Below are 15,374 nucleotides of genomic sequence, written 5' to 3'. Positions count from 1 at the left end.
AGAAGGATTATTTTGTTCCTTGTATGGAGAATTAAATAAGCTTTTTTTTCTTTTTATTGCTTTTCCCAGAGAAGGATGGTTATTTCTCTGTGCGTTACTGTTTTCTTATGACTTATTGGGAATTAGTTTTTCAAAAGATGATGCTTTGAATGGAATAAGCTGTGCAGGCTGATAAGCTAAAAATAGAGCCTAGGTACAAGTCACCCTGAGTTAAACCCTTGTAACAGAGCATAATTTGGCAGAGTTACATTGGATACATTCTTCTCCTTCATTGGTGACCATGTTTGTGGATTTTTTAATACTTGAGCTTCATCTTGTTTTGGAAGTAGTGAAGCATATCATTTAAAATAGCCAGTCAGGTTGGTTACCAAGATATAAAATAGATGTCATTCTAGTTGGATTACTGCAAAACACCTTTCTGATTGGTGAATCTCAAAATAAGCAGATGTTTGATTTAGTTCTGTGAAAGAGGGATAATATTTTTTAAAAAACAAGTTTCCTTCCTTGCATTAACACCTGAGCTGATTAAAATGGAGCATTGAACCTAACTTTGTCCCATTAATGCAGATGGTTTACTTTTTTACATTTTTTCAGCTTGGACAAAATTTTACTTTTGTTTTTAGCTGATTTTACTTCCTGTTTCTCATGAACTACCACAACATCTCTAAAACACAGCAGAGGCATATTCAATTCCAATAAGAGTTTTTTGTTTTGATTAAGATTAAGGAAATAGTTTTGTTAATTTAAGACTTCACAAAACCTAAGCACCCGTAAATTTGAGTGCTTCTCTGAAGCTGCTGAACCTCCTGAGCCTGCAAAAATTAAGCTCAAAATTTTGTCAATATGTTCTCAATATGCAGCTACTGTGACTTCTGCTTCCAGCAGGAACCTGGAAGGGCCAAAGTGAGAACTCAAAAATAATGGTCTAGTGGAGAAATTAGCAAATCTTTTTCAAACCTCGAAAAGTGTTCAGTTGATGTTTAGCATGAATTTTGGGCAAAGGTCTGCAGAGAAAGGTGGGCACAGGTTGTGTTATTTGAATGAATTTGCTTATTCCTAATCTTTATTCCCATGACATCATTCAAGGATTTCAGACACCAAAAAATAAGGGAAAGATTGGTGAATAACAGCTGATATTATTCCCTTGCTTACTAAATGTAAGGAATGACATCGTGCCTACAAGGCCACAATTTTCCTTGGATATTATTTCTCTACTTAAAATTGTGCACACTTATAAACAGCCAGCTTGGAACTCATTACAATTCTTACAATATTTCAGAAATTTAAAGGCTTTGTGTAATGTTGCCATAAAATTAGTGATTCTAAAATGTTATATACATACTTCATTTTCTTCATGGAAACACTATCCACTGCGTATCAATGCGGATTGCTGGAGATGAAACTGTGGAAGTTGTTCACACAGCTGTGGACTTGTTTCCTCAAGGATTCCTCCTAATCTCAAATTCCTTCAATTGCTATGGGGCTGCCTAGACTGTCTGTCCCTTCTTATTCCTGGTGGATGACATTACCCTTTGTTTACTTTCAAAGCTAAGAAATTCATGTAATACCATACGTTTGGGAATAGGTCTCTTAGCAAATTATTCATGAGATCTGAATTATGCATAAGGTTTTTGTTATGATAAAAAATAGTAGCTTGTACTGTCATATTTGCCTTCTGCAGACATTTAAATATACACAGACCATGCTTTGCTAATCCATGGCCCGTTTAGAGTCTAGTTTTGAGTATGAATAAAATACATGCTTTCCACAGTCTGCAGCATCAAAACTAAATGCAACGTTCACTTCCTTGCTATACACGGAATATTTTTAAGGATCCGTAGGACCTGATCCGGGCAGGTGCTGAGCAACCTCAGCTCCCAGTGCCATTACCTCACAGGATCAAGTTCTTAATGCTCAGATGTCTAGGACAAATACTGAATCATTTTGTAGTTCGGTGGCAATCCCAGACAATGAACAGCTTCCCAGCATTTTGCATTAATTATAGTAAAGCAATACAGCTTTCAGCAGGTAATTCTGAGTAATTCCTGGCCTTTTCAGCCTTGCCTTTAAGCTAGGCACAGACTGTAGGATTCAGAGAGCATTTCACAGCCCTGCATGCAGATGTAGCAATGAGCCATCCAGGGTCTTAGCATCAAGTACAGCAAACCATATGGCTCGGGAAGGTTGTAACATGAATATCTCTCTCATCCATATGTTATGCTGGGCTTTGTTTCAGTGAGGAACTTGAGCAGCTCTTTTTTAAAAATGGACAGTGTAAAAACAGCTTTTCCTTTGTCATTCTGCCCCGAGATTCATATGTTCTCAGAATTAGTTGCAGTTAAGCACCACTGGTGTTTTCAGCCCTGTACAAACCTGAAATACACAGACCTCCTATCCCAAGGATCTTGCAATTTATGGTAAACGATAACTTCCCCTCTGTCCCTACACAAGGCTTTTGGTGCAGTTGGGATTTTTTGGTTAAACCTTGAAAGTTAAGTAAATGGCTTAGTGACTGCACTGGAAGAAGTGTAATTTAGAGAGAAACCTTGTAGAAGTTTCTGAAAAATTAAACTTCTCTCTGCCTGCTTCTGCATTTATTCCTTCTGCATCTGCACTTCCATATAGAGCTGGCCAGAAAACATTTCTTCTTCCCACAGAAAATTTGGACTTTTTGTCAAAATTGAAAATCTCCAACTTGAAAAGTTTTTGGCCTAAAACCAAAAAGTTCTTGGTTTTTTTGGTAGAATATCAATTTTCCAGGGACAGATGACACTTATTACAATTTTTTTTATTGTAAGCCAAGTTTCCCATCAGAAAAACAGTTTCGACAGAATTTGTGACCAGCCCTACTCCCAGGCTCCAACTAGGACCAGAGCTGCTGCCATGCCATAAAGCAAGTTTATCCAGGTCATTTTTCTAGGTTGGATAGAAACAGATGAAAACTTTTTCTTGGGAGACATAGCGTAGTTTTGCAGGCTAAAGCAGTTGAGGTAATTCAAAGCACTTTTGCGGGGAGCTTATCTGTACTCAGGACATTGAGGCATACCAGACTGCAGTTGTTCTTTAGAAGTATAATTATCCTTTGGTCCAATATCTCAAGAACTGGAAGTAAGTGACTAATAATTGGATTGTGACTTTCCATGTTTATTTATGCCTCTATCACAGGGTCCACTCACTGCAAGTAGTGCATCCTGTTAGCTGTCCTGGGGATTAGCTCTGCCAGCTTGTGGTCTCCCTCTCTCAGCTTGTGGTGTTGTCTTCTCTCATCTTGTCTCACTCTACTCGCTCACTCCCAGGTCTGCAGCTTTATCTCTATGGCTTGGCCCTCTGGCCAGGTCACTAAAGTCCTCACCTTCCAGGAAATTTGCAATCTTTCCAGACCTGCTATCTGTCTGGCACCTTCAACACTCTTGCCACTCCCCAGTGGCTGGTAGGGGAACCCAGGCCCACCCTCTACATTGGGTTCCAGTCCAGAGACCCAATAACAAGCAGTCACAGTTCCTGTACAGTCCTAGCTCTTGCCGCTGTTTCCATGGGCTTCTTCCTACATTCTGGACATTCTGGCTTCCCCTCTCTCTGGGTTTACCAGCCTCCAATTCCCTCTGCTTAAGGAGTGACTCTAGCCTACTTCCTTGCAGCCTTTCCCAGACCTTGCAACAGTCAGACTACTTGGCTATATGCTGACCCCACCTGTTCCTACACAACTGAGCCTACTCCTAATTAGTGGCCTGCTCCCTGGGTTCATTGTCTCTTTTCCTATCTTATACATTTTCTCCACAGTCTCTATACATCCCCTTCTATCCGGGCAACCATATACCCACATTCTCCACCACATGTGACAGGTTCCCTCACTGCTTGTGGCACTTCCTCTTGGCTCTTCAGGGGATCAGCTCTGACAGGTGCTTCACCTTCCTCAGCAGTCTCTCTACCCATCTTCTTCTCTGTCAGTAGCCTCTCTCCCCTGCTTAGAGCAGCAGCTTCTGGTTTGTGGTTTGGCCCTCCATCCAGGTCACCAAGTTCCTCCCCTTCTGGGGAAATTGCAGTCTTTCTGGACCAGATGTCCAGCTGATGTCTCCAATGCCCTGTGCTACTAGTTAGTGGCTGATAGGGGAACTTAGTCCTGCCCTCTACACTCGGTTCCAACTCAGGGGCCCTATAAAATGCAGCCAAGGCCTGTACCGTCTTAGTCCTTGCTGCAGTTTCCCTGGGCTTCTTCCTACCTAATTGGATCCCCTGTCTTTGGGTTTGCTGGTCTGGCCCCACATCTTTCCTCTCAGGGAGTAACTGCAGCCTGCCTTTCCTGCAGCCCTTCTCCAAGTGCACCCGGAAGAGTTTAGTGGGCCTGTCTGGCCATTTTAACCCCTTCTAACCCAGTATGGGTCAGATGCCCCATCACAACCTCAATTACTTCCAGAGCAAAAAGTTTTTTCTCCCCAATTGTCAATCCGGCAAAACTGACATGATAACTGCAAGTCAAGTGGTGGTATTCTTACATGTCACTTAAAAACTGAAGAATATGCTGAATTTTGCCCTCAACTACATCTGTGTTAACCCTATTGACTTCAATGGGATTGCACAAGTGCATCCAAGAGGAGAAATTAGATTGGAACTAGATTATGCATAAATCAGAATGGAATCCAGCTGTATTCCCCACAGCTTCTTGGGCTCTACAGTGCTAAAAGGAGCAACAATAGAAAATGTGTATGCTGAGTTAGTGACAAATGACTAGCAGCCAATTTCTAAAAGTTTTAATTCTTTAAAAGCAAATACACAGATATAAGAGGGAGAGCTATTGCTTCATACTTGGATCAATCCAAGTGAAAAGGGGAATTTAATAATGCTTGAAGTACTCTCAGACACTGATTGCTACCTCCATCAATTTTAATGTTACAACCATACAAAATTTTGTTGTCATTTAACAGAAAAGGAAAAGTCTTTCTTTCAGTGTTCAGTGTCCATAGCCAGCAATGTTCACTAAAACAAAAATTGAAGTGAGTGATTTGAAGTACAGGGCTTATATGGTCCTACTAAAGTCCTGTACAAGGAATCCTGTGTAGGAAAAAATAGTAATGTACTAAATTGAACTCTCCCTTTTTAAAGTAACACTGGGGTTGTGAAGTTTTGATTTGAGGAAAGTTAAGAAATGCAAAGTCAAGGCTAAAGCATCCGTGGTTAGTCACCATGTATGTACACTAAACTAAAAAGACATGTAAATCCACACATGTCAGACACCTGTGTTCAGGTCCGGCTCCAGGCACCAGCTTTCCAAGTACTGAGAATGGGGCGGCAGTCCATGTCCCACAGCGGCAATTTGGCGGCAGCTGTGCCGCTCTTCTGCCCCAGCACAGCGGCAATTTGGCGGTGACTGCCTGGTGCGGCAAAATTGGTACAGCCATCCCTGCCTGTGTTACAAGTCACAGTAGGCAGTGGAGAGATAGATGTTTACATTAAACCTTCCACTTCCTGGTTAATCACTTTGTAGCTTACTTTTTAAATAGTGAATTTCCAATCACAAAATACAGCTATTCCAATAACATATCTACCTTTTGTGGAATCTGCTGTAGTCTCTCACAAGGGTCCTGACTTTCAGAGGCACAGGGCATCTAGCAGCTCCCATTAACTTCAGTTCAAATTGTGGGTGCTCAGCATCTCTGGAACCAAAATGAATGATTATATAGATGGGAACATCGATGAAGTGAGCTGTAGCTCACGAAAGCTTATGCTCAAATAAATTTGTTAGTCTCTAAGGTGCCACAAGTACTCCTTTTCTTTTTACATATAAAGAGTAATCCATTTATCAGTTTATGACTGCAATGGGGAAGGCCTGGAGTCCATATACAGATCCAGAGTACTAGTTGTGTCTCTCGGAGTTAAATGGAAGGTGGCCTGTAGCCATGTTAATATTTTCATTTGGATCCAAAGTTGGCTCCCAGACTCCAAAAATGAATCAAGTCTCATGCGCTGACTTGTGTTTAAAAAATAAAAATAAAAAATAAAATTTCCCATCGCTCTCTCCTGTTGAGATTAGAGCTAGGTGAAACTTTTTGGATGAATAGTTTATTTGCTGAAAAATGCAGTTCTGGGTTGACCAAAACTATTCACAAATGTGTGGAGAGATCACCAAAAGCTTTGACTGAACTGAAAAAGTTGAAATGTTTTGGTACTGTTGAAACAAATTTGTTTCATGTCAACCCCAATATTTTCATTGAGACTTTCAAGATTTTGGCAGAAGCAAAGGAAAGAAGGGTTAGACAGGGGTGTGCAAGACCAAGTTCAAGTCCCTGCTCCAACAGCTCTTTAATTATTAATTGAAAAATGGAACAGCTTTAAGAGGAAAGATTGAGAAAGGTACACACTGGAATAATCCATAGCTCAGTGGCTAGGGCCAGGAAGTGTGCCCAAGAGGTCAGAGGCAAAAACCGTGGCTGGAGCCTGCTCACACCCAGGGAAGCTTGCAACAGCTTTAACATGGATCCAGTATGTGGGCCCAAACACAGTGAATGTCCAAGAGGGGAAGCTCAGCCAGGACTATGCCACACAGTCATTTTCCAGTGCTTTTGTTATGAGCTTGGGATGGAACTCTCCATACTTGTTTTGGGAATCACACACACACTTCCTTTGTGATATATTTAATTAGCGTGTTGTGTTCTTTGCGGTTACTGGATTTTCAGCTATGAACTCCCTTTGAGACGTACTTTCCCCAGCTTCTGTCTTTCTTGATTTTGTTTCTTCTTGAAGAGATTTGTCCCTTCTGCTGCTCGGCTCTGTCTGTTCCCCCAACTCCAATGCCTTACAATAATAGTCTTTATATTACTGCATTGCAGAACATTTCTCTCTTTTAATGCAGTCGTCAGACAATATACCCTCTACTACAGTTATTCAGTTTCGCTGATGACATCTAGACAGGGGTGATGGAACAATTTTTATGGGGGCGGGTGCTGAGAGCCAAACTGTAAACCCTGTATGTAATGGAAACCTCTTCAAGCCAGGGGGTGCGGCAGCATCCCCAGCACCCTTAATTCTAGCACCTATGCATCTAGATGCACAGGATGGTAGTATTAGCCAGAAACAGTCTCATCAGGTGGTGGAAACTGGGAACAAAATAACTTAAGGAGTGTCAGAGAAAGGTTTCAGAGTAGCAACCGTGTTAGTCTGTATCCTCAAAAAGAAAAGGAGGACTTGTGGCACCTTAGAGACTAAGAAATTTATTTGAGCCTAAGCTTTCGTGAGCTACAGCTCACTTCACCGGATGCATTCAGTGAGAAAGGAAAGGGAGGGATCGCAATAACATAAAAGACTGAGCTGGAAAGCCCTGTTAAGAAACCACGTCCTTGAGTAGATAAACACATTCACTAATGAGAGTTTACAGCCCTCTTTATTGGCAGGAAGTAGTAAAAATTACTCACTACCTATTAACAGGTTTAAATATACACCACTTAAACACAATTTTTACTATAAACTCTTATGATAATTCAGATATTTGTGTTTACAGTTTTATGACTAAGTAGCAATAAGTTAGATATGGAAGGAAACCTGGTCAATGAAGGAAACTGAGTCCAATTCAAATTTCATTTACATCAGTGTAACTCAGAAGTTACTCCATGAAGTCAATGGGGTTACACTGCTGAAGATCAATTAATTGTCAAAGCATAGATGACCGGCAGTACAGCCCCCAAATTTGCTACTGCTCAAAGAAGTGGCAAAATTGGTAGTCCTGTGAAGTCAAGGAACGCCAGCGTATATTAAAATGTTTGTGATGGGTTTTATGAATGTGTGTTGACCTCTTGCCTTTGCACACAATACAATTCTTTGTACTGTGTATTTTGTTCATATACTAGACAGCTGCACAATCTAGTATTTCACACAGCACTGTGAGTTTTGAACACAATGGGAGTCTTTGGGTATGCAAGGAATGCAGGATGGGACTCATACAAAACAAAGATCTGTAAGATATTAAATCCAAAGGGAAATTGTCACAGTTGCAGAGTTAGATGTTCCTCTGTCCCCTTTCTGGTCTCTGGTTCACTCACTTAAGTTTCAGACCTTGTGTCTTTATCTCTTCTAGAGTGGAATTCCACAATTCTCCAACTCTTAGAACAACTATGCTTACCTAGAAAGTCCAACTGGGTTTGGTACCTGCACTTCTTCCCTTTCGGAGCCTGTGACCAGTGGCATACACAGTGACCAGACAGACTTCTTAGAACCAATGCATTGCTTAATTTTAACAATTGGAACAAAACAGTTAGATAAGAGTTTTAAAATACAAAATTAGTCTAACATGTATGTCTATCCACCTAAATCCCTACCATTCCCAGCCCAGATCAACAGATCCTGGGCTCTATATCCTAAGGATCGTAATGGGCTTTGGAGCCCAAGCTACAATTTCCAAGTGCAGTCTGCAAAGCTGTTTTTAGAGTACTGGCACAAGCCCCACAAAATGAGCTACCACTCTGATAAAAGAAAAGGAGTACTTGTGGCACCTTAGAGACTAACAAATTTATTTGAGCATAAGCTTTTGTGAGCTACAGCTCACTTCATCGGATGCATTCAGTGGATCCGATGACGTGAGCTGTAGCTCACGAAACCGTATGATCAAATAAATTTGTTAGTCTCTAAGGTGCCACAAGTACTCCTTTTCTTTTTGCGAATACAGACTAACATGGCTGCTACTCTGAAACCTGTCACCTTAAGTGATCACTCTCATTACAGTGTGTATGGTAACACCCACTGTTTCATGTTCTCTAACATGGCTGCTACTCTGAAACCTGTCACTGATAAAGTGAGTCTGTTGATCTGGGCTGAGAGGCTAACTTCTTCAGGCTATGTAGGCGTATCCATGGCAGCCTAGATAGAGCTAGCTCCTTCAGCCTCCCCTTAGCCTCCTTCCATGAACAAGTCCCCAATAAACTGCCTTCCCTCTGTAGAGAGTACTTTTAACCATAGTTTTTCCCAGGAATTGAAATTGGGGTGGGGTGTTCGAATTTACATTCATTCATTTGTCGTATGATATTCCACTCTGTGTTCAAATTCTTTATTCTGTCCTGAGCACATGGCAGCCCCATTGCTGGTAGTGCCTCACTCCACTCAACTGTCAGTGTTTTATAGGACAGGCATCTGTAAAAGCTATGTAGAGGTTGAGTAGAATCTAGAAGTTGCTGTTGTAGGTTTGGAAGAATCAAGTCTGTGTACTTTTTCAGTTGTCTTAAACACTTCTTGTCCTCTTCAGTTAAGGATTCAATATAAATGCCTTCATTAGTCAACTTCTGGACTGAAGTCTTTGCTTCTTCCAGTACTTTTTCAATGGATAGCTCTCTGATCCAAATGTAGCTTCTATTGCTGGACAAAGATCTACTATTGTTGTAGCAGATGCCTGGATGGCATTGTTTAATGATCCAAGTGGTTTCAACAGTAGACTTATGAGAGAGAATGACAATAGTCTTCTCTGAACATGGTAGCAAAAGTAATCCACCAACCTCACTACTTAGATCCATCCCATGTTGGTAGATACTTTCCAAAGCCAGTAATAACAGCTGGTGTGTTTTTTAAGACAACAGCCAAGGATCGCTCATGAGAAAGCCAGTGGGTTTTCCCAGGTTGGACTAATTTGAACTTCAGTCCCAGTGTATCTTCTATATTTTCCAAGATATTCAGTCTTTTTGGACTCTTGCTAAAAAAAAAGAAAAGAATATAAATGAAAACATTAAACGTATAGTTTTTAAAATGTCTTTTGAAAAGTATGCAGTTTGTACTAGCGCTAGTTGGAGTAGATGGCCTCTGCAGGGCGTATAGGAGAGATTAGGGTTACGCTTTTCTCTGAGAAAAGTTTGTACTCCACCATGTCGTCCAGAGAAGTTTGCAGCTCCATCAAATGCACAAGCAGCCATTTGATTGGAGTCCAACTGACAAGCATTTATTTCTTCTAAGATGTGGGTTGTCACAGATGCAGCCAATGTGTCTTCTATAACTTGAACATTTAGAAATGCATCTACTGGCCTACTACTGACATCAAGATAACGTACACAATGACTTAATACTTGATGCCTGTTTGCATTGGTGTATTCATCAGCCATGTCTGCAATTTTTTTTTGAAGTGGTGAGAGAGTTCTTCACTTTTTCAACTGTTGGGTCTTTCACTGTTGCACTGTCTGCTTCTAGCCAGTCAGTTATGTTTCTTGCAGAAAGATAGTGAGCATTTGCCAGTCTTGTTTGGAACCAGTGTTCAACTTCAGGATGAACAAGTGACAATGCACTTAACATTGGCCTCCAGTTTGTAGTGTGTGGTATCTCTTGCTTAAATAGAAAGTATGATGCCACAGTCATGTTTGTTCGCATGAACTGTATTGCGTCTGCAGCATTTTTAACAGCCTCATTAAATACTTCTAAAATTGGCTTTGAAATGGGCTTATAAGGCTTTCTGCATGTTGATGCACTCCAGAGGTGTGGTGTTTGCAGCCTTTTCATGTAGTTTGTCAGCACTGGCTTTGCTGGTCGGTCTGACAAACCAAGCTCCGCCACTTTTACAAATTATAGCATCGGAAAGCTTTCCTTCTTCGTAAGCTTTTTTACAAGAGATGCACCAGTAGCCATCTTTTGTAACTTCAATAAATGGGAACTCTTTGACCAACAAACAATCAGGAACTGCCTTTAGGTTTTGGAGACACTGTTCTTCAGTAGGTAGCTGTATTTGTGCTTCGGGCTAGTCAGATGTAGATATATCACTTGAACTTTCAGATGACATGTTGATATATTCTTGGTTCTTCATGTATTCTTCTCCTCGGATGGTTTTTAGGCCTTTGAGTGGAAAAATTGTTGCATTGTTTTTGGTCTTTTCATTTTCACTTTGACCTGCAACATATAAAAGAGATATGAATAAATTAAATGTTTTGTTAGGATAATGCAAATTTAACATAAGGATAATGCAAATTATACCAAAATGCATAACAGTTTTAGATTTCTAAAACAAATATAATTTTTTTTAAATTTTTTATTTAATTTAAATTGACTTTTGAAAAGTAAGCCATCATGGGATAAGAGGGAAGTCCTCTCATGGATCAGTAACTGGTTAAAAGATGGGAAGCAAAGGGTAGGAATAAATTCAATTTTCAAAGTGGAGAGAGATAAATAGTGGTACCCCTGAGGGATTGGTACTCAGATCATTACTTTCAACATATTCATAAATGAATTCAACATATTCATAAATGATCTGGAAAAATGGGTAAACAGTGAGGTGGCAAAATTTGCAGATGATACAAAACTGCTCAAGATAGTTAAATCCAAAACAGACTGCGAAGAGCTAGATCATGAAACTGGGTGACTGGGCAATAAAATGGCAGATGAAATTCAATGTTGATAAATGCAAAGTAATGCATATTGGAAAACATAATCACAACTATACATATAAAATGAGGGGGTCTAAATTAGCTGTTAACACTCAAGGAAGAGATCTTGGAGTCATTGAGGATGGTTCTCTGAAAATATCCACTCAATGTGCAGCGGCAGTCAAAAAAGCGAACTGAATGTTGGGAATCATTAAGAAAGGGATAGATAGTAAGGCTTAAAGTATTAGTAACTTTAACTCTGAATGTTCTGGGTTTACAATGCTTAGTTTTCTGTTAATTAAAACATCCCCATAAATGTCTTTTCCCTTAAGTTATTCTAAACTTTAACTCCATCTTAACAGGTTGTTTTTGTTGTTGTTGTTTTGTTTTGCTAAGTTATTGCTTTAGGTTTTAAAAGGTCATACATGAGCATAAAACAAGAAATCAGAACAGAATGCTACCATGGGATATTTCTTATGATTTGAAGCTATGTAGTATCAACCTTGTACAAATCAAAAATTAACTTTTAAGGGCAGATTCACCAGTCCACCAAAACCACCAGAGCACACCAGCCAGTTAAGGTGGGTTAATGGCTGTTTTGCACTGCCCTTAATTAGCACTGGCTTAGTGGGCTATTAAGGAGACCAGTGCTCTGTGTGCCTTCAGGATGCCTTTCAAGCACCAATGCCCAAGCTAACATGCAGCCACGTCTTTGAAGACCCATGACATCTGGGCCAACTAATCTATCAAGGAGAGCTTTTTGATACCGGCATCCCATCTTCCTTATACCACTGAGTCATTACAGTCAATGGAATTGTTGCCACCTTTCCTCTATAGCTAATTTGAAGGCAATCTATTGAGTTACCTTTATCATAAAGTCCCTGCTTAAGCTACCTGAGCTTCTCTGTAGCCTGTGCAATCATAGGAATTAGATTAAACTATTAATAATTTATCTTAATTACAACCTAATTTCTTCAAATATAACTTATACACAAGCTGTCAATTAATTTTAAAAAAGAAAAGGAGTACTTGTGGCACCTTAGAGACTAACAAATTTATTAGAGCATAAGCTTTCGTGAGCTACAGCTCACTTCATCGGATGCATTTCGTGAGCTGTAGCTCACGAAAGCTTATGCTCTAATAAATTTGTTAGTCTCTAAGGTGCCACAAGTACTCCTTTTCTTTTTGTGGATACAGACTAACACGGCTGCTACTCTGAAACCTGTTATTAATTTTAACTATGTGAAAAGTTGGAAGTGTCCCATATCTTGGTTAAAATAATGTGGAACAATTAAACAGATCCTAGAGCAGGAACAGTAACCATAGTAAGTGAATCATATCACTCAGATACACAGAAACGCAATTATGCAAAGACTAATCAAACTTTACCAAATCACTTGTTCATAATACAATAAGGAAAACTATGAGACAAGAGATGTCCAAAATCTGTACTAGTTTCAAGCTGAACAGAAGCAGCAGGCATAACCCAAAATTCTGGTTCTGAATGCCTTCAATTTTTGGAAAGGTTTAGATTCAGACCTGCATTTAGTAGCTCAGATCCATCCATGCTTTGAAGTATGAGTTCAGAGTAATGTAAAACTCCATATATAATTCACCTTTCTGTATAATGTACTTGAGGCCTATAGAGTGCTTTTGTTCCAAGAAGCTCAAACCACTTTTAGAAACATTAAAATCAACAATTACATCTCACAGGGTAGCATTATCCCATTTTTATTAATTTATTCAAGCAACCTTCACTAGAAAGTCAGTTGCTAATCCTCTACTCTAACAACTCGACTTCTAGACCCAGTGAAGGTTGTCTTCACAGCAGTCTCTCTTCCTTCAACTCATAAAACTATTGTAGGAAAAATGTTGAATGTTTCTTAGTATTGAGGTTATGGTAAGTATATAGTAAATATGCAATTTTGAGTATAACAATTGTATATATATAAATTCCTGGCATTCATCACTTTTTGATGTCATTTCCTCCAATTTAACATAAATAACACTGTTTTATTTCCTATAACCCATTTTATTTTACATCTTCCCTCAACAGTGAAAATTGTTCACAAATAATAATGCATTTCCCCATTATAAGGAGAACATTTTGATTCTTTTTCTTTCTACCTTTTCAAATACTTGTGTTGCTTGACAATTACTCATTCAGCTGGGTTCTAAGCTATAACTGTTATGTTTTTGTATTTCCATGCACACCTGAGTGTCAAATGGAATAAACCTGATGCAATACGTTGCATATTGATGAGCTCTATTGTGCTAGTCATCAGAAAGGACAAAAGAAATAAATATATGCATGGAAATCACACATATGCAGGCTCCTTTCCAGGGCATGCTGCATTCTGTGGAGCAGCAAAGCTTCTTGCTTTAGAAAATGAACATTTCAGGCACTTCCAATTGCAAAGATACTCTCCTGTAATTGGGCTTTTACAGTGATGGTTACAGTGTAACAGGCTATCTACAGTAAGCCAGGAATGGATGAATTCTCCAAACTTCACGTCTCATAGAAGGTTGCAAGTACCATTTATTAAAACAATTGCTAAAACTGCTCCCAGAACAGGCCATCAGAGTGCCCAGAAATGCTGAACAGTTTATTGGCTCCTTACCAGTCTCTCCTTTCACAGAGCTGTATGCTGGTTTCAGTGTAGACTGAGTGTATTGCCATTTACGTATCATGAGATATCATGCTTTATGGCCACCATATCTAGGGATGAGCAAACTGGTTTGATAAACTGACAACCGGGCCTACAAGGAAGCAGAAAGACAACAGCACAATAGTTCAACCCTCTCTCCCAAAGGGTCTTAAAATCTGATTTGGTGAGGCCATCTGAGTCTAATTCAGTCTCCACAACTGTTCACTCCCCCTTGGCTGTCTGCTGCAGTGAACACATAAGAAATTCAAGCATGACTGAAGCCAATTCCTTTTTAAATAATAATAATAAAAAAAAATCTGTGAAACATTTTGAAAATATTTGCCCAGGTCTCGTTACTACCCGCCCGGATCACATTGAAACTAATGACTTGAAGTGAAAATGCCCATACATATTCAAAAGAGTCAATGGCTACAATTATAAATGGTCTGAGGATAAAGCTACAAAATGTGTCACAACAGAGAGTCAAATATATAACAGGCAGGCCAAGAGATCCTGAAGGGTTAAGCATAGTGATAGGACCAGAGTGAATCTTGGGATTTGCAATCCAAAATAAAGGCACAGTGAGTTTTTTACTTCTGCACTGCAATATTAGTTCCAAATCCCATTATCAGTTTCCTCTCTGGAAACAGTTCTGCTTTCCCCATCATCAACATATTGCTACATTTGATCTGTTGCTGTTCATTCCCAGACCATGATAGTTGCTGATCTGGCTGCAGGTCCCAATACCAAGGAAGGATTCTCCTAATGAAACTTTCCCAACAGCCCTAGTTTCATGTTACATGGAGTTATCTTGGTTCTTTCTTGAAGCTGGTTATGAGAAGCATGGCACTATTTTCTGTTTCTGTCCTACTGAAGAGAGAAATCTGAATGGTGCTCATATTAGCTGAGTTATTTCTAACAGAAACTGGCATTAAATGATATTACCAAACTGAATATTTACAAATGATGGTCAGGCCATTGACTTCACTGTAGTCAACAAAACAAAGACGGTTTGCTTAAACCAGCAAGAGGATGCTAAATAACGACTATCACAATGTCACTGTGTGCTTCAACTATACTCAGAAGCATTTATAGTCACATCTACTCTTGCTGACACTGTTTTCCACAATGAGTTCACTTGGTTGTCAGGTAAGGCTCATATCTTCTTAAAGGAAATTACCACTGGTAAGTGTCAAGTGTAGAGATGACACTGAAAAAGTGAGGGGGTGTCTATAATCCCTATTCAGCCCTGATTTGTGCCTGGCCTACCTCTAATTTTAACACTCTTGAAAGAGGAATGCAACTCTTCCAGCTAACTTTGACAAAACTTTTGCTAGCTAAATTGTTTGTCACAATGCAGTACAAAAGGGGGGTGGGGAGTTAAAAAAGGTCCAGATGCTGTCCAGAA

General features: G+C 39.7%; 1 long non-coding RNA gene across 1 annotated transcript; it reads right to left on the bottom strand.

The window, feature by feature from the left end:
- Positions 1 to 4,777: 4,777 nt before the first annotated feature.
- Positions 4,778 to 14,065, bottom strand: LOC122461031. Its single transcript, XR_006282713.1, has 3 exons — positions 13,940 to 14,065; positions 5,544 to 5,651; positions 4,778 to 5,049 (listed from the first exon to the last, which is right to left on the bottom strand). It is a non-coding gene; the product is annotated as an uncharacterized LOC122461031 (long non-coding RNA).
- Between the last annotated feature and the right edge of the window lie 1,309 nt (positions 14,066 to 15,374).

This window comes from Dermochelys coriacea, chromosome 7 (assembly GCF_009764565.3).
Source record: "Dermochelys coriacea isolate rDerCor1 chromosome 7, rDerCor1.pri.v4, whole genome shotgun sequence".
Classification (NCBI taxonomy): Eukaryota; Metazoa; Chordata; order Testudines; family Dermochelyidae; genus Dermochelys; species Dermochelys coriacea.
Note: the sequence above shows the minus strand (reverse complement) of the source record. Positions and strands in the feature narration are given on the sequence as shown.